The following is a 24,425-nucleotide window of genomic DNA, read 5'->3' as shown; positions in this document are numbered from 1 at the left end:
TTCAATATTCACCCAATTGTCTTAATCAGCCTTCCGTGACCACCCTTTTCAATCATAAATCCGCTCCTCCACCACCTCAGCATCCTTTCCTTTTCCTGTATTTCTTCTTCTTCACAACACTTATCACACTGACATTCCATGTTTTCCTTCTGTATTTGTTTATTGTCCCCTTCACCAAAAGCACATGTGCTGAGAGTCAAAGAAGGGTAAAACAACCTTCCAAAGTGAAAGAAGGTATCAGTATTACAAGGAAAAAACCAAATGCCCATCATGCCCTTTTCCTTCTTCCCATGACACAGCCATCTGCTTCCCAATATTTTTTTAGAGCAAAATTTGTAACTATTTTTATCTGTATCTTTTTTTAATTGAAGTATATTTAATTTACAATGTTGTGTTAGTTTCAGGTGTACAGCAAAGTGGTTTATTTATACAAACACACACATATACATTCTTTTTCAGATTCTTTTCCATTATAGGTTATACAAGATACTGAGTATAGTTCCCTGTGCTATACAGTAGGTCCTGCTGCTTCCCAGCCTTTAAGATCTGGATTGAGAGACCTCTTCCTTAGGGTTCACCTTCACGTCTCTTCTGCTCCCCTCTCTCACCTTTCTCCAAACTGCCACAGCATTGTCTGTTCCATGCGAACTCCACACTAACCAACAGCGCCTGCCTAACTGGGAGGACAGAGCGTGTCAGCTCATGCTTAGGAAAGTACTAGGACTGTGTGGTGCTGTTTATTAGCCAATAAATCAGAGCCATTATTACTGTTATTTAGTATAAGTATCTCGTATGACATATATTGATTAAAGTTTCATTTCCACAGCTAGATTATAAGCGAATTGAGGGCAAACATCTTACCCTGTATTTGTGAATTTTCCCCCAGAGTACTTACTACAGATGTTTAATAATTATTTGTCAACTGATTGAAACAAAGGATTTCCATGTTTAAAGATTCATTTGCGACCCCTCAGAACCTCTGTTTAGACAGTGATTCCAATCCTTTACCTCTTCCAGGACTGACCTTGTGTGTAAATACAGCAAATCCCTGGAAATGGCATTTATTACAGAAACTTTGCTAAAGCTTGAACAGCAGAGCCAAAATACTATATAACAGATCAAACAAATATTGACTCAGAAGAATTTTCCCCCAGGCAACCGTTACAGTCTTAGCTTGAATGTTTGCGCAGTTAGTTAAGTACTGCTATGGACTCTGCAAAATCCCAGGCGGACCCTGCCAGGCCGAGTTTGACATTCCCAGCATCTTATCACTTTTTATAAGTCCCTCTCCTCATACCCCTCACCTAGCACCACTGCTAATGCTGGGTGTGGGATTAAATGATAAGTCAGTCATACACTTTTTATCCGTGGACAAACGATAAAGGAATCCCAGTGCCAAAGATTCCATTTACCTATCCCACAGCAAATATGCTCTGTCTTTACCCTCCCAGAAATCAATCAGGCTGCATCTGTTCATACCTGTTGGCTTCTTGGAAATGTATGAGATAGTAGGACCATGCAGAGAGAGAGGCATTTACAGTGTCACGGGACATGTCTGTACACACCAAATACCGATGAGTGTTTACTTCCTATGGTTACCAACTGTGAAGGCTGCCAGAACAGGGAGCCTCCAGATGCACCTCGAAATCACAGACTGTTCTGTGCAGGGAGTGGGCTAGCTTACACCGGGTTGTCTGAAACGTGGGCGAGGACAATTATGACAGGTAGAAGCCAACAAGAGTTATTCACAACCTCTCGGTTCTAATTCAAGAGAACAAATTGCCCTCTACAAAAAGAAAACAGAAAAATTACACAGCAAGCCAAGATATTTGCCTGGGGAAAAATCCTAAGCTTCTATTAGTAAAAATAGAACAGTCTGTGGCTTTCAGCGTAATCTTCTATAAGATTGGGACCAGGCGTCACAACAGGGAACACAGCTCAGCACCACGGGTGACTGGACATGCAATGATGCTGTAGAAAGATGTCAAGCTGGTTAAAAAGAATAACATGCAGAATTACAGGAGGCTGAAGCGTTCAAATTTACCACAGGGACATTTCTGTAAATGGTGCAATACGTCAAACTCTGGCAAATTTAAATGCCAAGCTGCCTAATGCAATGTCCAGACCACATGCCCTTCCTGCCCAAACAGCTTCTTGGTAAGTTGCTCTCAGCCAAGATCTGCAACAGCAGTGTCTGGGTGTGGGACCTTCGGATCTGCTACCTGCCAATTCCATTCAGTCCTGATCAGCCCAGTTTCATGCATCACATACTCAGTTTTCCAATGAGCAAACACTCATAACAAATTCTGCACAACTCACTGGAGTGCCTCCACCGTTCTGAAGAACACACAGCGTCACCAAGGCAACAAGCATGGACTACAGGGCACACCTGAAGCCTGTGTAACACACACACACCAAAGAAAACCAAGAAGAGCTATTATTAATAACTAAGTAGCCACAATCCCTCCCCATCAGGTTCTGCTGAGGCCACACCCACTGCCCCACCCACAAATTGGACAAATTCCCATCGCTGACTCTCCCTAGTTGGAAGTTATCAAAAGAAAACTAAAAGAAGTCAGTGGGGCTAAAGTGATCCATAGAGTGAAGAACTACAGGGGAGGAAGTGCCTAGAACTTCAGAAAGGTGTGGATCAGAAGAGTGAAAATGAGTTTTGAGGAGAGGTGAAGCAGAAGTGTGAGGCAGGAGAGAAGGGAGAGAACTTTTAGAGATGGTACTTACAATTTTTAGAAATATACATTGAATCTCTTTTTAATGTTCTCTGGAAGAGTCAAGTAAAGTTTGAAGTTTGGAAATACTGTTAATTCAGTTTCTGAACTGTGTTCCTCTGGATGGTGAACTGCATCCACTACTCTTGGAACAACTAGACTTGAGCAAAGAATCTAGTCCACAGACATAAAAAAATGCAGTGAATTCTTCACTTAACGCAATGCATTCTGCATTATTGAGGGCAATGACGTATTCCAGAACAAAGCCTGGCAAAGTTGTCACAGGGAAAATCACAACCAGATGTCCCCTACCTGCCTCAAACACTGAAGCCAGTCATTCTACAGATGTTCAAAATCACATGCTAGATTTCTCTCAAACTACCTAAAAAACCCAGAGATTTGGGCAAAGATTCATTCTCTTGCATTTTTCCAGTCTCAGACAAGAGCCCAGGTAACAAAAACCTGCTTCCTTGCAGTGGTGTTCTCCAATCATCTGGAAGTTTCTAAGCAGTAGACCTAAGAAAAAAGGACTTTCTCTAGGGAGCAGCAATCTAACCTGTCCCTCTTTTCCCCTCCGGAAGACGACCTATCAGGCAAGTGGAGAGAAGTGTTGTCATGCATCCTTCAACAGTGGTTGTCATGCATCCTTCTACCCTCTGGGAAGTTTCTGGTCAAAGAAGATTCATATGTAATATAGAATGTGCCCTACTGGTGAGGAGTCAATTAAATTTCTCAGCTGCACATAAAAGATACTAAATTTTCCATTCTGACCACAAAATAAAATATTTGAGACACTGATGATTACACCAGAATCTTTTAAAATCATATCTAATTTAAATAAGAAAAGGACATTTAAGTAGTATAAGAACTAAAACCAAAGGAAAGATGCAAAGACTATGAAGCACTTTATAACACTAGGTAAAATCCCCAAACCTAAATATACAGGATGGTTTCCGTTCTCTGTTTTATGCTTTCTCCTAGTTTCTTGATTTTCTACAAGAGTCATGTATTATGTCTACAATCAGGAAAAAACGTAAAGTTTTTCAAAATTATGCACAGAAAAGACAGAAAGAAAATGTACCTTTAAAATGTTATGAATAAGTATACTTGGGGGGGTAAGTTGCTCTTTACTTTTCACTTTTCTGTATTTTCTGAAGCTTTTAGAACGAGAATGTAGTAATTTACAATGAAAAACAACCTTTTAAAAAGCTGTTTAAATTATTAAAACGTCAAAGTATTTATTAAGGGTCATAAATGTATAAACACAAAATATAATCAGGAAGAAAGCTTTCGCCACTGATCAAGCCGCCTTTCAGAGTCAAACAATTGACACCTTACATACCAGTGCTTCTCAAACTGGAGGAGGTGGAAGAACCACCTGGAGGGTGTGTGAGAGCACAGTGATGGGACCTGAGCAGTTCTAACGAGCTCTCAGGTGATACTGATGCTGCCAATCAGCGCACCTCGCTTTGAGTAGCCAGGATGGATGCAAGGACAAGTGAGTAGATCCTCGTGAAGGCTGCCAAGCTCCTTTGAGAGAGGACAGAAGAGAAGCTGAACTCCACATCCCGCCTTCTTTTGAAAGTTCTAAAGCAGAGGCAGATTCCTCTCTCTCCAATCAGCCCTTGGTGACTAAATACTTAGTCATGTCCTTAAACGGGGGCCAATGAAGTTAAGATAACCATGATTCCAGAATCTAATGAGCTTGTTAGAGCACCAGATGGAGCAGCCTTTGATTCCAACTTGGCAGACGGCCTCTGTGCTCTCTAGAATTCTCCAAATGAAATCTCTTGATGGTAGCTTTCAAATACCACCTTGTTTCCTACAATGATTCTGTCAGATGCCTACGAATAGGAGGCAGTCCACCAACTCCATATGTATCACTCAGAAGGAGACCAAAAAAAGTAAACAGACAAACAAAAAAGGCAAGCACGCACTCCACGAGCTGACCAAGTGCTTATCAGGTGACTCTGGACCCTGGAGTTGCTGGGAAGGAGGGTGAACTTGTAAACAGTCAAACAGTTCCTGCCCTTTCACTCCCCCCAGCCACCTTGGGGGCCCATCAGGAGCTAAGTACAGAACCACACTCAAACTCCAAAAAACCTCAGGAAGAGATTGCAATGCCCAAGAAAATATTGAGGCCCACAGCCTATATCCTCCACCTCGCTTGCCCATCAAGGCGCTAGAGGGTGACTGTAGTGTTTCCTTTCATCCTAAGGAATAAGGTACCTGGCTGAGAGGCCTCCAAGTTCTACGCAATGAGAACCTCAGAAAGAAACTAACTTAATTAACGATTCACAAGAGCACAGAGAATTCCCACCAGCCTCTAGGTCCCCAAACGCCACATTTGCCATTTAGCCCCCATGCTGCCATTTCCCACCTGCAGTGAACTAATTACACACAGTGGGAATTCTGGAGCTGCCAGTTCTAATGTTTATCTGCTGTTAACTTGTGTGACCTCAAAGACATTTGTCTAGTGCCTTTATTTCCTCTGCTATAAAAGCAAGATACGGGAATGACATGCTTGAAAAAGTGCCCTAACATTACAGTCATCACTACCCTAGAAATGCTCACAGGGATGGTAATTAACGTGTTCCTTTTACTAAAGCCTCTAAAGATAACTGATGACATGTTGTGAAAAGCACGGGCTCTCAAATGATATTTCCTCTTTCGCTAAAACAGGTTTCAGTGGCAAACGCTACCTATAAAATTGTTGATAAAAACAATATTGAATGTGCTTCTTTGTAAAGTACAATGTGATGTATTTTTCCATTACCATAATTTTAACAGCAGACCATGGTTTCATAAGTAGAAGAGATTATAGAAAAATCACCTTAAATTAGATTTCTGTAACCTTCACATACAGCACTGAAAACTTAGTGAAATAAAATTGAGCTGTACTTCTTCGCCAGTGAAATACTTTGCAACCCCTGGAAGCCATGATTTAGAAGACTAGTTAGTAACACAGTCTGGGCATGTGAGAAAAGCTGGTTACAAAATATTCTGTGTACAAAACGATCAGTATCATCTGATTTTTTGTAAATCTATTTGGGCATAGAAAAATATTTAATAAATGGGAGCGATTATCATTTACATTTATCTATTAGGGCCCCAGTTCTTTTCTTATACATTTGAATGAGCTATATATTAAGGTTATAACACATATCATTTATGTGTCACAAATTTAATGCAAATTTTCTCAGTATGCCTCTTCATTAGTATAGAAGATTTCAATTTTAATATATTCAAATCTACTCATTTTTTCTTCCCTGGTTGCTTCTTTTGCTTTGAAGCCATGAAAATTGTCATTCCTATGCAGACCTAATAAATATTATATTTTCTGCTAGCGTTTCTATTATTTGATTTGCAATATTCAACTCTCTGGAGTTTAGATTTGGGGCATGGTATATTTGGTGTGGGTCCAAATTGATATCTTATTATGTCCAAACCATTTATTAAATAATCTATTAAATAATCCTTCCTCATTGCTTTATTTTAAAAATTTAGCACATTTGATTTATATATAGTTAGGAAACTATTCCAATTTACTTTTTTTAATATAAAGTACAAGAACCTCAAAGTAAAAATCCAAATATACATATTAGTTTTATTAGAAATCTCAGCTAGAGATTATCAGCAAATCAAATCATCATCACACCACTTCAACTTCAATGGGGCAGCAGTCAACTAAGTGATAATTCCTGTTCAAATCAGTTCTTCCCATTCAGTAGAAGGCTTTGAGAATGTAATTGTAGGGTATATAAGTGTATGGTAGCTGAGTCACCAACTGTTTGAATTCTCTGCTTATTTTACGGGAAGGACTACTTCTTAGGTGGCAATATTATTCTAACCTTGACACACCTGGAAATAACACTCCTTGCCCTAAAAAAAAAAAAAAAAAGAAGTCAAAGAATTCATTGTTTAATTTGGTCAAGATTTAGAACCATGATTTTCACTCAACTGAGTTTTTCCTCCAGATCTATTAGAAGCCTACCATAGATAGTATGTACTATGTAAATTTGCCCTTGTTTTTTAGGTTTCTAATGTCTGCATCTTGCCACTCCCATAAAGATATAAGCTCCTGGAAAGCAAAGGCTGCGTCTATTAGAGAAAGAAGGAAGGAGGGACTCATGTACAATCCTTGCAGTGACCTCTTTCTGAGCCTTGCCCACAGTGGTCACTCAGGAAAGGCTGCCAATGGATGAACTATTTTAGCATCTCAGCCATAAGTGATGCTTAAAGAAAAAAAAAAAAAGAACATATATCACTGAATGCTTTTATCTGAATTCATCCCCCCTACTAAGTAACATGGATAGATTTATGCCATCAATTCACACCCTGAAGCACAAGACATGATCTTTCTTTTTTTTACGTCTTCAACTTTATATTTATGTATGTATGTATGTATGTATGTATGTATGGCTGCGTTGGGTCTTGGTTGCTGCACGCAGGCTTTCCCTAGTTGTGGCGAGCAGGGGCCACTCTTCGTTACAGTGCGCAGGCTTCTCGCTGCAGTGGCTTCTCTTGTAGCACAGCATGGGCTCTAGGCGCTTGGGCTTCTGTAGTTGCAGCGCGTGGGCTCAGTAGTTGTGGTGCACAGGCTTAGTTTCTTTGCAGCATATGGGATCTTCCCGGAGCAGGGATCGGACCTGTGTCCTGTGCATTGGCAGGTGGATTCTTAACCACTGCGCCACCAGGGAAGTCCTATGATCTTTCTTTTCATTTGCATAGCTATGACTCAACATTTTCTAGCCCTATGTTTTTTTTTTTTTGACTCAGAATAGAATTGCACCATTAGGGTTTCAGCACGTCTATTCTTGGAGTGACTATTTTGAATTGTGTCTTTTACAAGTAAGGAAAAATATTTTTTAACTTCTTAGGTATCTACATGGCTTGGTTTGAGAATCTGAGCTTTTCTGGTTCATTTTCCTGCTGCTTTTCCAGGTCAGGAGGGGATGGCTGAGAGAGGTTCCTCTGGACAAAGGCACTGGATGGCAGTGCTCAGCCTGGTATTCTCTGCTTTTAATCCCCTCCACCAACAAACGGACCAGAGAGAGCACCATCATCATCACCATCAATGGTACAATTTACTGAGCATCTTATGTATGCCCGTCACACTGCTAAACGTTTCACTTGTTATATCTGATGCTGTTTTTGTTACCCAAAAAATTCTAGGATGTATTTCCTCCCCATCTCTGAAAAAATTGCTCAATTTAATATCATGCTTAATTATTAAGCGTAATTTTAGAGATCTTGCTGAATTTTTTAATCTAATACATGACTAGCATGTTAAGAAATGTGATATTTCATTTCACGGTATAGTCTCGTACATAAAATAGAAAAGCCTAACCTAAAAGAATGCCCTCCCGTTCCCTGCTTCTCTCTTTTCTGTTGGAGAAGAATGGATACATTTGTCATGCAGCATAAGGAGGCCAGGGAAGAGGAGAGAGATTATCTTACGTGCTGGCAAAGCAAAGCCGTTGTGTTTGTCTCCTCCCGGCACTGTACCCATCCTACTCCCAAGCCCCGAGGAGGCTGGGAAGACGAGAGGCAGAGTTACGTACTAAGAAATCCCACCCAAGCTGCCTCTCCCTCACCTCTCTCCCAGCACTTGCCTAGGGGTGGCCACTCGAGAGCCTGGCACGTCTCACAAGAGGTTCCCAGGGAGTAGAAAGCAAATGCCAGGGAGCCCAGAAAAAAATGCAATTCCTCAACTGTACTGGGAGAAAAGCATCTAAAAATACACGTGAGCAGAGACATTTTATCCTTGGATTTAAACAGTAAGTCTTCGCGTGGAGTTCACATCTGCCGACACGTTCACTGACACTGCAGCCTGTTGAGTTTGTGAGAGGCTGTCGAGCATTCCTGCAGCAACACCTCGGCTACTCTCCCATCTTTGCAGTGGGGATCATTAGAGTCTGTTCCCGTCCCCACTTCAAAGAGTCAAACCCACACCAGTACTTTTTCCCCTAAAATGTGCAGGCTCCCCCTAAGCCTCCGAGAAGCAGGAGAAAGCACGCATTTGCAAAGCCTAAAGGTGGGCGCTGGGACAAACCAGGAAGGGCACTAACTGAAGCCAGACCCTGGGCTCACGCTTGGCCAGGTGAGTGTTGGCTCCAGCCCTCGTGGAAACTCCCCTCTAGAAGCTGCAGTTGGAGCAAATGCCAGCGCAGCCCATGGTACCTCACTGGTGGCCCCAAACCGTCCCCCTCCCTGTGTGCATGGCCTTTACCAAGAGACTCTGCAGCTCCTCCCACTAAAGGGGAACAGAATCATCCCCTGGCCCCTTGACCCCGGGCTTGCTGGCCTGTGACTTGCTTTGGCCAGAGGGAACCCAGGCCCGAAGAAGCCTTGCAGGTTTCCTCTTACCCCTTCCAGCTCTGCCACGGCCTTGGCAGGAGCTGCCCCGGGACAGCTGCTGCCCTCAGCCTGGACCCACGTGGAGCGGACGTGAACCCAACCCGCGGGCCCAGCCAGGGCCACTGCCTGAAGCTCGGCTGCTCAGTTAAGCCCAGCGTGGAGCAGCCAAGCCCCACTGCCAGCCCACAGCTGCAAAAGCGATCATGAACCACTGCTCTGAGCTGCTGCATTTTCGAGCATTTTTTGCCAGCGTTATTATGCCAACAGCTAAGTGATACACAGTCTAAGAGACTGCTCGTGGAAGATACGACATGCCCCCTTGCCCAAAATACGATAACCAAATTTTAATAAGTGCTTATTTTGGACTCATTTTTGTAAGAGCTTCAGGTGGACGTATTTTTTCCTCACAAGAACACTATAAGACAAGGAGGATTTTCATCCCTATTTTAAAGATGAGGCAACAGAGGCACAGTTAAGTAAACTGCCCACAGCTGGAAGATGGTAAAGGCAGGATTCAAACCCCGTTCACCTGCACCCGGAGCCCCTGCTTATCAACCCCATGTCCAGCAGCCTTGCAAACCTCCTCCCATGCCTCCCAATCTGCCCCAAATTCTGCTGCGGGTCCCACGCCCTCGGGGTAAAACCCAAACTGACAAGCGCAGCTGTGAAGTTTTCCAGGTCCTCCCCAGCCTGATCCTGCATATCCAGGCCAGGCCCCCGCTCCCTCCTCCTCTCCCTCAAGGTCAGGCCTTGAGCTCAACAGCCACTCTGAGCTCCTACACTTGACCAAACCCACCAAGTCCCTCGCGCCCCCCCTGGAACGCCCTTCCCCCTTTCTGGAGCACCTCTAGGTCATCGCCCTGGGGTACCTCCTGCAGGAACACTTCTGGCCCCAGCGAGGAACACGTGGCTGCTCACCCCGAGTCCCCCACTCCCGGGACCTTCCTGAACGTGCACGGACCACTTCGGGCTGTCACTGCTTAGCTCCTTCCCGAGCCCGGCCACACGCCCCTTGAGGGCAAGGCCTGGGCTTGTTCCCCTCTGGCAGCCCCGTGTTCAGCACGGTGCCTGGTCTCATCGTGGGCATTCCAGGGAAGTTTGCTAAATCACAAAGCAGGTGAAAGGAACAACGACATGATGGAGAAATGGATATGGAGACGGGAGGTCTGCATTTTCATTTTTAAACAGCAAGTCTTCATTTCTCATCAACATTAATTAAACTGCTCAACATCCCTGGGTCTCCAGCTATATATTCCTCAATTAAAATAGGTCTTTCATGATGGTTGCCTCTGCCAAACCTTCCTCGCAGGCGTCTGTGTTCACCAGGGCGTCTTGGGACACGTAACAAAAGGCACTATATTTGCTTCAAGCAGCAGGGAAACTGAAGGCCTACTCCCTAAACGTTCACTCCTGGCAACACAAGAGTACACGTACTATGATTTCAAAAGGGATGGAGGAACGTCTGTGGCACAAGAAGGCACATTATTAAGGAGTGAAAGGAAAAGATTCCCAAGACAGGCACCAGATAAGTGATACCTTGACATGGGGCAGCAAAAGCTTCTTTAACACCAACTAGCAAGTGACTCTTGGGAGAGGCCCAGCGCTCAGAATCCCAGCTTGCAGCTGACAGGTGGTCATTACTGCCTTAACCTCAGAGACACCCAGTAAAGGTTCAGGACTCAGCAGCCTGACAGCACATGTGGAAAGCTGACTAGGGCCACGGGATGGAGGCTACAGCAGCCCTCAAAATTACACGGCTTCCAGGCCACTTCCAATAGCTGGGCCCCAAGCTTGGAGCAAAGGGGCAACTATATCCCATGACAGTGAAATGCTCTGTTCCAGAATCGGAGGCTGAAACCCTACAAACGCAGGTTCCTTTCCCCACTGCAGCTTCACGGCCACTGATGAGCAGTTTCTGATGCCAAAGACGCTCGTCCCCGGTGCTTCCTGGGAAAGATGGGGAGAGGCTGGGATAACGTGTGTTCCTGATCCCTTGGATGGGATGACAGAGTTATAGACAGATGGAATGTAAGAACCAGAAGGTCTTTGAGATCAGGCCACCTAATAATTTTCACTTTCTAGTGACTGCTTTGTTCAAACAACAGCTTGCAGAAGCATAAATACCAGAGAGGAGACTGAGGCTGCTCCCTTCGGCAGGCAGGAGCCAGGAACCCCAGTTGTCCGTACAGGGACAACCTCTGAGCTGGCTTGATGGAGGCTTGGGAATTTGGTTTGCAAATCATGCATTTAGCCCAAGCCTGCATTTTGCAGTATGGAAACCACTGCCCAGGGAAGGTAAGGTGACTCATCCAAGGTCACACAGTCAGAAGGACCAAGAACAGGACTCAAGTTCCTGACTGCCGGTTCAAACACGCTTTCCTCTAAACGGTGCCACCCCCTTTTGTAGAAACAGCCCTCCACACCCTGCCTCCCCGTGAGCAAGTTCCAGGCCCACCCCAGGGCTTAGACTGAGGTAAAGAGTAACTTAGTGACTCTGATGCATTTTACTGATGCATTTATCACACACAATAGGGAAAGCTCTGCTTTTTACCAACCCATCCCCTCCACTCCCCACCCCAACTGACCCCCAACATGGGCAACTCATCAGAGCCTTTCAATGACTTGGAACTTTCTCAGGATCCCCTGCCCCAGGCCCATTCCCTTTCTGTAGCATTTCTTGCAGCACTGAATCAAATGCCTGCAATGCTGTGATTCTTCAATTTGCTGCGTTTGTCCCTACACAGTATATGTGTTTGATTTTAAAATGCTGTTTGCTCCACTTTTTAATTTCATTTTAGAAGCCTGCAAGGAGAGATGCCAACATTTAATCGTAGGGACTGGAGGGGACTTTACAAACTGCTTACGAGGCACAAACAGAGCAGTTATCTTCCTATTTCCCTTTTGATCGAATTGGCTGCTGTATCATATGCCGTAACAGTGTGAACCAGAAAGCACTTTTGCATCCTTATCTCACCCTTGACATAATCAAAAGAAAAAACACATTGTAATAAAAAAGAAAAATGGAAACTAGAACTTCATATTTGTTTAAAAGTTAATTAAACTTGAAAGGTTTGTAGGGACGATTCATTTCCTTTAGTAGCTTAATACCATAAGGTTCACATTCCATTTTACTGGTGGAATGATAAAAAGTAACCTGATGTTATTTTAATCATAATAATAAATGATATATAATAAAGCTAGAATAAAGAGGTTCTTTTAAAACACATGTTCCACACAATTCTGAATTGACTTATTAAAAAAAGGCTCTGTAAACATTTTCAAGGTGTGAACCTGTTTAATTGCTTCTGTTAATACTACTTTCATTCCTTCCTAGAAAGATGACTTTACAGTAAGCACACAGGTATGTCTTTATATGCCTCCTAGTTAATCCTCTGAATTGACAAGTTTAAAATGGATGGAGTATGCTCTTTATAAAGAAAGTTGAACATACAATTAAACAGAACAGGCAGCCTCCCACAGCCTCTGGGTCACTCAGATTTGGAGTCAGATAACATCCCTGTCCTTGTCAGCTCCACGTCAGAAGCACCTATCAGAAGGATGATGCTGAGTAGTCTTTGAGGTAAAGCAGGAATCTTAGACAAGTCATACTGAAGATGAACACGGGCGCTGGTGTTATATTACCCCAACCAGACACAACAAATGGAGCCAGGATGTGGACTGAACATGGATTGCCTCTCTATGGAAAATACTGTACATGTGTACGTCCATGTGTGTTGTCTGTGTGTGTATGTGTTTGTGAGGTAAACCATTTCAGAGAAAGAAGAGTTGCTGATGAGAGACAGCAGGAATTACTGAATAAGGTAAGAAGTCCTCCTGCTGAAAAATGTGGATAAAAAGATTTCCAAGCCTCCAATTCTAAAATTCTTTGATTCTGTGGAGTAGAAGTGAATGTTCCATCAGCAAACTGAGATCCCCAAATTCCAAGGGTTTAGCTCACCTCTTCTGACCGGTTACCCTTTGATGGGAACCACTTGCCAGAATATTAAACTTCCTGTTTCCTGTCTCCCCCAAAAGCCTTCTCCACAAGCACCCTGAAGACATGGCCTGTATTTAATTCATCTTTGTGATCCCAGCATAGTACCTGAAGCATGTAGGGGAAAGTCCAATAAATACGTTGAAAGACAGAACGGAAAAATTAGTAGGGACAATTTAAGTTTTATTTTTAAATAATGAACGCTTACATATCAGATGCTAATCAAAATCCTTGGTACCTAGATGTTACATGAATAGATTCCTCAACTAAAATACTTCTTTTCTAGTAACTACTATGCCAAGCTTCCCAATACATAGCACAAAGGGGATTTTTATTGTTTGATTTTATTGTTTGATTGTCTATTATTCCTCCTTCCCTTGGAAGAACCAAGCAGCAACTCCTTCCCTATCTCTCAGATTCTCAGAGTATAAAAACAATCATTGAAAAATAGAATAATCCTGGCCATCTCTTTAATCAGGAACATTAGACAGGAACAAGACAATGATGTCTGCTCTCATCACTTCTATTCAATATTGTACTGTCACTTCTAGCCAAGGCAATTAGGCAAGAAAAAAAAAGTATCATATTGGAAAGAGAGAAGTTAAACTATCTCCATTTTTAGATGATCTTGTATACAGAAAATCCTAATGAATTCAGTAAAAAACTATTAGAATCAATCAATGAGTTCAGCAAGGTTTCAGGATATGCCATCAAAACACAAGAATCAATTGTATTTCTATGTACTACAAACAGACAATCCAAGAATGAAATTGAGACAATTTCATTTACACTGCCTCTGAAATAATAAAATGCTCAGCAATAAATTTAATTAAAAAAGTGCAAGACTTGGACACTGAAAACTATCAAACATCACTGAAAGAAATTAAAGAAGACCTAAATAACTGGAAAAACATCCTGTGTTCATGACTTGAAGACAATATTGTTAAAATGCAATAATCCTCAAATTGATCTCCAGATTCAATGTAATCCTTATCAAAATCCCCGCTGGCTTTTTTTCAAAAATTAACGAACTAGTCCTAAAATTTGCATGGACATATAAGAGACCCAGAATAGCCAAAGCAATCTTGGGAAAAAAAAAAGAACAAAGTTGGAAGACTTACACTCCAGAATTCAAAACTACTACAAAATAAAAACAATCAAGATTGTGTGGTAGTGGCATAAGGACAGATATATAGATCAATGGAATAGAATTCAGAGTACAGAAGTAATTGTATATCTTTTTGGTCAAGTGATTTTTGACAAAGGTGCTATGACAATCAATGGCAGAAAGAATACTCTTTTCAACAAATGGTGCCAGGACAACTGGACAGTTACATGCAAAAGAATAAACTTGGATCCCTAACTCACACCATATACAAAAATTAACTCAAAATAGATCAAATATCTAAATAGAAGAGCTAAACCTATACCCTTAGAAGTAAACCTTTGTAATTTTGGATTAGGCACTAGTTTCTTAGATATGACCCAAAAAGCACAACTTAAAAAAGAAAAAAATTAGATAAACAGGATGTTATCAAAATTAAAACTTTCATGTTTCAAAGGATATTAGCAAGGAAGTTAAAAGACAACCTATAGAATGAGAGAAAATATTTATAAATCATATATTGGATAAGGGTCTAGTACCCAGAATATATAAAGAACTCTTATAAATAAAATAAGACACATAACCCAATTAAAAATTGGCAAGGGATCTAAATAAACGTTTCTCCAAAGAAGATATACAAACGGCCAATAAGCACATGAAAGATAATCAATATCTTTAGTTAGCAGAAAATGTAAATACAAACCACAAAGAGCTACTACTTCATACCCACTAAGATGACTATAAGCAAAAAGATGGACAATAAAAAGTGTCAGTGAGGGGCTTCCCTGGTGGCGCAGTGGTTGAGAGTCCGCCTGCCGATGCAGGGGACGCGGGTTCATGTCCCGGTCCGGGAAGATCACGCATGTCGCGGAGCGGCTAGGCCCGTGAGCCATGGCTGCTGAGCCTGCACGTCCGGTGCCTGTGCTCCACAACAGGAGAGGCCACAGCAGTGAGAGGCTCGCGTACCACAAAAAAAAAAAAAAAGTGCCAGTGAGGATGTAGAGAAACTGGAACCCTCACACATTGCTGGTGGGAATGTAAAACTGCACAGCTGCTTTGGATATAGTTTGGAAGTTCCTCAAAAAGTTAAACATAGACTTGCCATATGATCCAGCAATTCCACCCCTAGGTATATACCCCAAAGAAATGAAAACATATGTCCACACAAAAATTTATACATGTATGTTCATAGAAGCATTATTTGTAATAGTCAAAAAGTGCAAATAACCCAAATTTCCATCAAGATGAATAGATATACAGAATATGGTATATCCATATAATAAGGATACTTTTCAGCCATAAAAAGGAATGAAGTACTGGTTTCTGAACCTTAAATCTTGAAAACATTATGCTGAAGAAGCTAGACACAAAAGGCTGCATATTGAATGATTCCATTTATATGAAATGTCCAGAACAGGCAAATCCATACACTAGGGAGCAGATTAGCGATCGTCAGGGGATGAGGGAAGGAGGAAATGGGGAGTGACTGTCAGTGGTATGAAATGTCTTTGTAGAGTCATGAAAACATTCTGGAATTAGTGATGATGGTTGCACAACTTTGTGAACATACTAAGAACCACTGGATTGTACACTTTAAAAGGGTGAATTTTATGGCACATGTATTTATCTCAATTAATTAACAGTAATAATGGTGAGATACTTTCATATATTTTCATGCTGGTAAGAATGGTCACTAGCAGAACTTGAAAGAGAGGTCTGGAAAATGGTATCAAATTTTACCTGATAAATCAAATTATAAGAATTTACCCTCTATAAATAATGTCACAACTTTAGCTCTAAAGATTATCTTCAATGTTGTTTATAATAGCAAATTATTGGGAATAGCCTGAAGGCACAACAGAGATTTTGTTAAACCATTTATGGTACATCCATTCAGTTTAATACGTCACCTATTAAAATTATGTTTACGATATACTGTTAACCAGAAAAAGGAGGATACAAAATACAATAGGCAGTATGATCCTATTTTTGTTTTTTTAAACTATATATGTATGTATTCATGCCTCCATGTTACAGAAATAATAGAACCAGGCAGCCCAACACTATAGCCACTAGCCAAGGAGGATATTTAAATTTAAATTAATAAGAATTAACCAAAATTAAGAATTCCGTTCCTCAGTTACCCTAGCCACATCAAGTGCTCAGTAAACACAGGAAGACAGTGGCTACTGTACTGGACAGCACAGAACATTCCCATCATGGTGAAAGTTCTACTGAAATGGGCTGATATAGAAGAACACACACTAAGAGGGCTTATCGGTGTTTTTAATTTTCTTCTCTTTATGTTTATTTTCCACTTTTTCTGTAATAAATATAAAAGAATATTTTTATTTTTTAAAGATTCAAAGTAAACTGAAACAGGGGAGAAGGGATCTGGAAAAACACTCACTGGGTGCAGGCATTGCCCAGCACAAATGCAGGGAGTCCCTCTGATCTGGGCAGCAAAGAGGCTGGTCCTCCCCTGCTGAGACAACACCTCTGCACCCACAGGGCAGGGGCAGCTTCACAGACCGTTGTGTGATGGATGGATTTCCAGAGTGATAGAACACTTATTTCTGCTCATTTTGTCCAGATATAGAGTTGCTTTCTGGGGAAGAGGATGTGCAACCTCCTCACGTGGCCACAGCCGGAAGTCCTTCCTGCTGATAGAGATTCTGAACAATAATCACTTTGGAACTGCAAGAGGCTTGGGGAAGAGGCACTCTCAAACTTTAGGCGATCAGCTCATACTTTCTGGAGGACAACATGGAAATATATATCTAAAGTCTTAAAAGTATTACAGCCCTTTAAGCAACTGTGTCACTTCTTGAAACTCTATTCTAAGGAAATAATCGAGGATGTGCTCGGAGATTTAGCTACAAGAATGTACATGACAGAGTTGTTTACAGGGGCAGAAGGCTGAATTCAAGCTAAAAGTACAAGATATGGCCTCATGGTGGAATATTATACTAGCCATTAAAAAATAATGCTGTGCAGGAATATTTAATGACATGGAAAATGTTTATAAAGGTTAAGGGTTTTTTTTTTTAAGTTTTAATACAGTGTGACAAGTACCAAGAAAAAATATATACACACATATCCTTAGAAGAAGTGAAAATGATTAAAACATAAACAGTGTCACCTACTATGTGGCAGGAAAATATCTGATGCAGGAGGTAATCTATTATTTTCCACCTTTTCTATAATGAACATGTATCACTGTGGTAATAAGAAAAAAATAAAAGTTACTGTTTTTAAAAAAATGAAATCATATTGATTTAAGACAGGAAATCTCTGTCCTTAGAACTAGAAACAAAATTATCATGATAGTTGAGGATTTTTACAGTTGGCTCCAGGCTTCCTGGCTGCAAAGGCAAAAAGAAATATAAAGACTTATACAGGTTTCCACTGTTTGATTTATCAGTTCTTCCCAGAAGATAAACTACCATCCTGGCACTAGATTCTAAGAGAAATGTATGATGTACTTTTCTCAATAACACTAATACCTACCCTGTAGAGCAAGACATCGGGGGAACACTCACAGCCCTTATCTTTGTTCTAACTACTCTTGTAGCTGCTTAAGAGCTGTGGTCCCCATATCTCACTGAGGGACGAATACCACACACACAGTGCCTGGTATTTTTTTCATAATGTACTTCCATTCCTATTTTCCTACCATAGCAAAACAGCCCCCAGATGAATGGGATGGTTTCAGTAAGACACCAATGATACAATATCGGATTTTTATGCAATATTTTGATGGTGTCACTGTTTCACAAGAATACTCAGAAGACTGTCTCACAGATGCAGTGGATCTTGAGGAGTGGTAGACGTGACATACTTTGAGAATGTACGTTTCTTAATAATACATCTTTTAAGAGCCCTCTAAGAAGAGAAAGTAGAAATTCTAAATAATACATCTTTTAAGAGCCCTCTAAGAAAAGAAAGTAGAAAAAATTAAGTCAATGGCTATGAATGGTTCCTCTAAAAGTTGATGGAAGCCACAAAGAGGCAGAGGTAAACTAACAGCCCTGAGGTGGTCCCTGGCAAGCTGAACCCTCACCATGACAAGAAGTCACTTCCAAACTAAATCTGTCAGAGTCAGAGTCCCTGAAGAGTCAGACATTGGGGACGGGGGTGAGGAAAACTGAGCCTATTACCTTCGGTTAATGTCTATCCTTCCTACAGAAACAATTTAAATTACATTTCCCTCTGTATCTTACCTACAGTTTCTCTCAGATCCAAGCCACTCCTAGAGAGAGCAAAGACTTTGTAGAACTTGGGAGACTATTAAAATAGCATTCTTCTCCTTCCAAGTCCTCTCCACCCCTAAATACCTTCCATTCCTTAAGTCTGATGCTTATCTTCAAGGCCGAAATCAAGTCTTTCCTGACAAGCTGTGTGACCTTTGTTTCATCTGTGACCTCTAAGAACACATTCCCACTACACAACTCACTGATGCTCATCTTGCATGCATGTGTCCCCAACCAGGCTGTAGGCTGTGAAATATTGGGCATCTCACCCAGCACCGGCCACAGTGTCTTGTGCATGAGTACCAAAGTGAAAGTTCATCTAAATTCCCAGGTTGTCCACTGCCCCCTTGGTAAGTTATAGGTAAGGTTGGTAGCACAACTGTTAGCAAAGCAACGGTGATAAAAGTCCAAAGTTTCTTGACTGGGAACACATTTTCTAAGGTTAGTTTAACAAATTAAATTTTTTGTGCTGCTCACAATGGAGAAAAAGAAGGAAATATTCTTCTTGACATCTAAGGAGTTCAGTCTCTTGGAAACTGAAGATGCATATGTAGCTAATTAGAATAGCATGTTATTAATATGAAAAATGTGAGAGGACACATAAAAACTGCAAAGAAAAGCCATCAACTATGTTCCTCAGGAGATGGCTTCAGTTTACATCCCACTGAATTTGGGCCACAGGACTAGAAATGATGTCTAGCAAAAGACAAGAGACCTTCCTCTACTCTGAACTGACCTGCCACTTGCAGAGCCCTGGCCTCTGAACTAGGCCGTTCATTTGCAGAAGACTCCACACACTGAAGCCCACCTAGTGCATGACTCTGGCCAGGGCAGTGAGGAAGCTGAACCACAGCCAAAGGAAGCAGCATTACACCAGGCACAAGAAAACTCTGAGGAGCCAGGAGAGCTGTCGTGACAGCTTTGAAAGCTTGTCAAGTGGAAGATGGGCTGGATAAGCATTTTTCATACTGCAAAAAGCCACCCATAGGTGGGTCATGAAACCAATCTAGAGGTAGAAGACTTACAGTAAGTGCTGTTTCATAAAATGCTTGTCATGCAAATGAATGTGTGTGTGTATGTGCACAGGCATGTGCACTGGGGCATGCAAACGGATTTTTTTTCAAAACAGTTTGCAAGGCTGTGAATTAGACAAATTATTTGGTAGCTTATAGAAGGACAAACTTCAATTCAATAGAAGGAAAATACCTCAAACAAATGAAACTGTCTCACAATGGGGTTTATTACTGTGAATGGCAGACAGCTTCCAGCCCCTGAAAGACCCCAAGCAGTATCAAAGCCTTAGATTGTCAAGGAGGATATTCATGTTAGTGGAAAGTTAAATAGGAAGAACTCCAAGTTTCCTCCCCATTCTATGAGACATCGGTCTAAATCACAGGCACTTAACTGCCACTGAAAGAATAATTAGGAGGGAAACAACTCCACAAAGTTACAGGGGTGAATGTATACAGCCTGAAATTTCATTTGGTCATTTATACTGCAACAGCACCTCTGTGAAAGGAAAAGTTATAAGTGATACTTAGACTAAGGGTTCTCAATCTAGGGATACATCAGAATCATCTGGGGAGCTTGTAAAAGATGCCCATGCCTGGATCCCAACATATTATCAATTAAAACACTGGGGCCCAACACTTGTATTTTATTTCTGTTTCCCAGGTAAGAATTGCAAACCCCTGATTTATATGTGTAAAATGTAAAAAATGACATTTTATAAAGCTGAGAGGGAAGGAAAATAGCTCCAGGATTTTACATGAATAAAAAGAAAGAGCTGGAAAACATCAAATCATGGCTTTTGAATTCTGCTCAGGGTGTAGAGAGCTGAAAAGAGCATCACTCCCATGCTTACAAATAAAAAGTCAGATCAACTACAAGTTCATAGCTTTCTTGAATCCATTAGACAGCTGAGGTCTCAGTGGAACAAACTAGCCCAGAATCTGAGGAGAACCAGGAACCTGCAGGAAGAAACAAGACATGAGCACTTGTTTTCCTGAGGTAGATGCACCTGGACACTGGCTAACAAGCATCAAGTAACAAATAACAATGGAACACTGCTGGGAGAGTTGAAAGAGCATGGAGACCGACCACTGTGAGCCACAGCGCAGAAGGAAGACCGAAGGCTGACACTGAAACAATGAGAAAAGCCCTTCAGCAAACCAGCCCCAACTCTAAACTCAAGGTGTCACTAGAGGAATCTGAAGTCTGTGGTGCCCTGAGGATAGGCTCACCAACAACACACCTCAAATCCAGTCAACTCCTGACCAGAATGATCAATTCCCCACACTAAAGGGCTAGCAGAAATAGAAAGGCATTCCATCTCCAGGAATAAAATCGATTTATCTCAGCCTCTAATGGCCTGCACAAGAGGTCCACATCTTGACAAAACATTACAGAGCATACAAAAAGCAAGAAAAAACAACACTGCCAAGAGACACAGCCATTAACAGAACCAGACTCAGATATGACACATATGGGGAAGCTAACAGACACAGAATTTAAAATAACCGTAATTAATGGTAAAAGTCCCTAATAGAAAGGGTGGGCAACATGAAAGATCAAATGCATATTTTTAAACAGATAGAAACTATAAGAAAGAATCAAATGGAAATGCTGGAAAGGCTAAACACAATAACAGAAATGAAGAATGCTCTCAACAGGCATTCTTCTGTAGATGTGACACATCCAAGGAAAGAATCAGTGAATTGAAAATAGGTCAACAGAAATCCCCAACTAAAATAAGGAGAAACAAAAAGAGGAATGAAGCAAAACCAAAGTGTCCAACAGCCGTGGAATAATACCAAAAGTCCTAACCTAGGTGTAGTTGAAATTTCAGAAGGAGAAAAGAGAATAGGGCAAAAGAAACGTTTGAACTGCTGAGAATTTTCTAAAATTAATAACAGATACCAAACCACAGAACCAAAAACTCAAGAATGCTAGAGGATAAAAACTAAGCATGTGCAGGCATGTGCACATGTGAGCATGTGCGTGCGCGTGCACACACACACACACAGAGGCATATCAGAGGCTGCAAATCAAAGACAAAAAGAAAATCTTGGGGGGCTGTGGCCCGGCTGCAGGAAGAGGAGGCCGCCTAGGCATCAGTGCTGTGCACTCAGCTGCAATGAGCTCGGCACCAGGGCTCCGTGGGGCTCGCGGTGCAGATGAGCAAAACATGACAAACAGATGCCTTCCCTATGAGAAGGGTAAAAACGCAACCGAAATGCAAAAAAAGATTTGTGCAGTGTATGGAGAAGGTGCTGTGACTGATCAAACGTGTCAAAAGTGGTTTGCAAAACTTCACGCTGGAGACTGCTCACTGAACGATGCTCCATGGTCAGGTAGACCAGCTGAAGTTGAGAGCGATCAAATCAAGACATTAACTGAGGACAATCAACATTATACCACGCAGGAGATAGCTGACATACTCAAAATATCCAAATAAAGTGCTGAATATCATCTACACCAACTTGGTTATGTTAATCACTTTGACGTTTGGGTTCCACATAAGTGAAAAAAAACCCTTCTTGACCATATTTCCACATGTGATTCTTTACGTAATGAAAACATTCCATTTTTAAAACAAATTGTGATGGGAGATGAAAAGTGCATACTGTACAATAATGTGGAACAGAAGAGATTGTGGGGCAAGCAAAAGGAACCGCCAATAACCACACCAAAGGCCGGTCTTCATCCAAAGAAGGTGATGTTGTGTATATGGTGGGATTGGAAGGGAGTCCTCTATTATGAGCTCCTTCTGGAAAATGAAACGATTCATTCCAACAAGTATTGCTCCCAATTAGACCAACTGAAAGCAGCACTCGATGAAAAGTGTCCGGAATTAGTCAACAGAAAACGCATAATCTTGCATCAGGATAATGCAAGACTGCATGTTTCTTTGATGACCAGGCAAAAACTGTTACAGCTGGGCTGGGAAGTTCTGATTCGTCCGCCGTATTCACCAGACATTGCACCTTCGGATTTCCATTTATTTCGGTCTTTACAAAATTCTCTTAATGGAAAAAATTTCAATTTCCTGGAAGACTGTAAAAGGCACCTGGAACAGTTCTTTGCTCAAAAAGATAAAAAGTTTTGGGAAGATGGAATTGAAGTAGCCTGAAAAATGGCAGAAGGTAATGGAACAAAATGGTGAATACGTTGTTCAATAAAGTTCTTGGTGAAAATGGAAAATGTGTCTTTTTACTTAAATACCAAAAGAACTTTTTGGCCAACCCAATATTTCAGGACTTTCCTTGCCAGTATGGCTGGGAGGCTTTCCTGGGGCACACCAGCGGTCTGTCTGCCTGGAAGAGGAGGAGGATGCAGCAGACCTCTATCTACTCTATATGTTGACCTTGGGCTTGGAGGAGCTCATTATTTAATATGGCTTAAGTGATTGTTTTTTAAACTTTTCATAAACAGAGAAGTGTTTGATACGGCAGAAACGTACAAAAGGGACCACAAGAGGAGAGGAATTGCTTTAATCTTCAATCATGAGAGGATCTTCTGGCACTTAACCCTGCCAGACAGGCAGGGCACCAGCACCGACAGAGACAATCTTAAGCCCAGGTTTTCAGATCTAGGATTTGAAGTGAAATGCTTTGATGATCTTAAAGCAGAAGAACTACTGCTCAAAATTCATGAGGTATCAACTGCTAGCCACGCAGACGCCAATTACTTTTTGTGTGTTTTCCGGAGTCATGGTGAAGGCAACCACATCTATGCATATGATGCCAAAATTGAAATTCAGACACTGACTGGCTTGTTCAAAGGAGACAAGTGTCAGAGCCTGGTTGGAAGACTCAAGATATTTAACATTCAGGCATGTCGGGGAAACCAGCGCGATGTGCCAGTCATCCCTTTGGATGTAGTGGATCATCAGACAGACAAGCTGGACGTCAACCTAACCAGGTGGATTCAACCTCAGTTTATACACTTCCTGCTGGAGCAGACTTTGTCGTGTGTTACTTTGTGGCAGAAGGTTATTATTTTCATCGGGAAACTGTGACTGGCTCATGATACATTCAAGATTTATGCGAGAGATGCTGGGAAAATTCAACTCCTCCTTAGAATTCACAGAACTCCTCACGCTGGTGAACAGGCAAGTTTCTCAGTGCCTAGTGGATATCTGCAGAGACCCAAGTGCAATTGGAAAGAAGCAGGTGCCCTGCTTTGCCTCAATGCTAACTAAAAAGCTGCATTTCTTTCCAAAATCTAAATGATAGGTGCTATTTTGTTTTATGTATCTGTATTTTTATATAAAGAAGTATCACTAAATACTTAAATTGAAGCAATTTAAATGGTACAGCAATTTTAAATGTTTAAATGAGAGAACTTAAAAAAATAGTTCATAGTGGACATGGTGAAGGGGTTTTATATACGTAGAAATGAAATCCTCAGGAAATTCCTATAAATAAAAATCCACAAGCATTTGTAATACTTGACTTTTGTAGTAAATTGCAAGGTTATTCAAAATATCTGACTGATTTAACTTGTATTTTGTGACATTTTATAAAACTTTATAATGTTTTTAAAAGTTTTTGAAAGCTAAAAAAAAAGAAAGAAAGTCTCAAACCCAGTGGGAAAAAATGAAATATTAAATACAAAGGAACTAAGATAAAAATTTCAGAAGACACCTTGTCAGAAGGCACGCAAGTAAGACAATGAAGCAACATCTTCGAAGTACTGAAAGAAATAAACTGTCAACACAGAATTCTGCACTTAGTGAAAATATCCTTCAGAAATGAAGGAGAAATAACTGCAATAGGCAAACAAAAACTGAAAGAATTCATTACCAAAAGACCTACACTACAAGAAATACTAGATGAGGTTTTATAGTCAGAAGGAATATGATGCCAGACAGAAATCTGGATCTACACAAATGAAAAGTGTTAGAAATGGAACAAATGAATGTCAAATATAATTCTTCTTTTTCTGATATTTAATTGCTATAAAAGGTAACTGAATGTTTAAAG

At 41.2% G+C, this 24,425-nt stretch overlaps 1 long non-coding RNA gene and 1 pseudogene across 1 annotated transcript in view; one reads left to right on the top strand and one right to left on the bottom strand.

Moving 5' to 3' along the window:
* The window catches only part of LOC115851071 (uncharacterized), a 137,766-nt gene that overhangs the window by 98,692 nt on the left and 14,649 nt on the right, over window positions 1-24,425 (bottom strand). The window lies entirely within an intron of this gene.
* On the top strand, window positions 21,575-23,672 carry LOC115851070 (caspase-6-like; annotated as a pseudogene).

Source organism: Globicephala melas, chromosome 7 (genome assembly GCF_963455315.2).
Source record: "Globicephala melas chromosome 7, mGloMel1.2, whole genome shotgun sequence".
NCBI classification, from domain to species: Eukaryota; Metazoa; Chordata; class Mammalia; order Artiodactyla; family Delphinidae; genus Globicephala; species Globicephala melas.
This window is presented reverse-complemented; position numbering and strand designations above follow the sequence as displayed.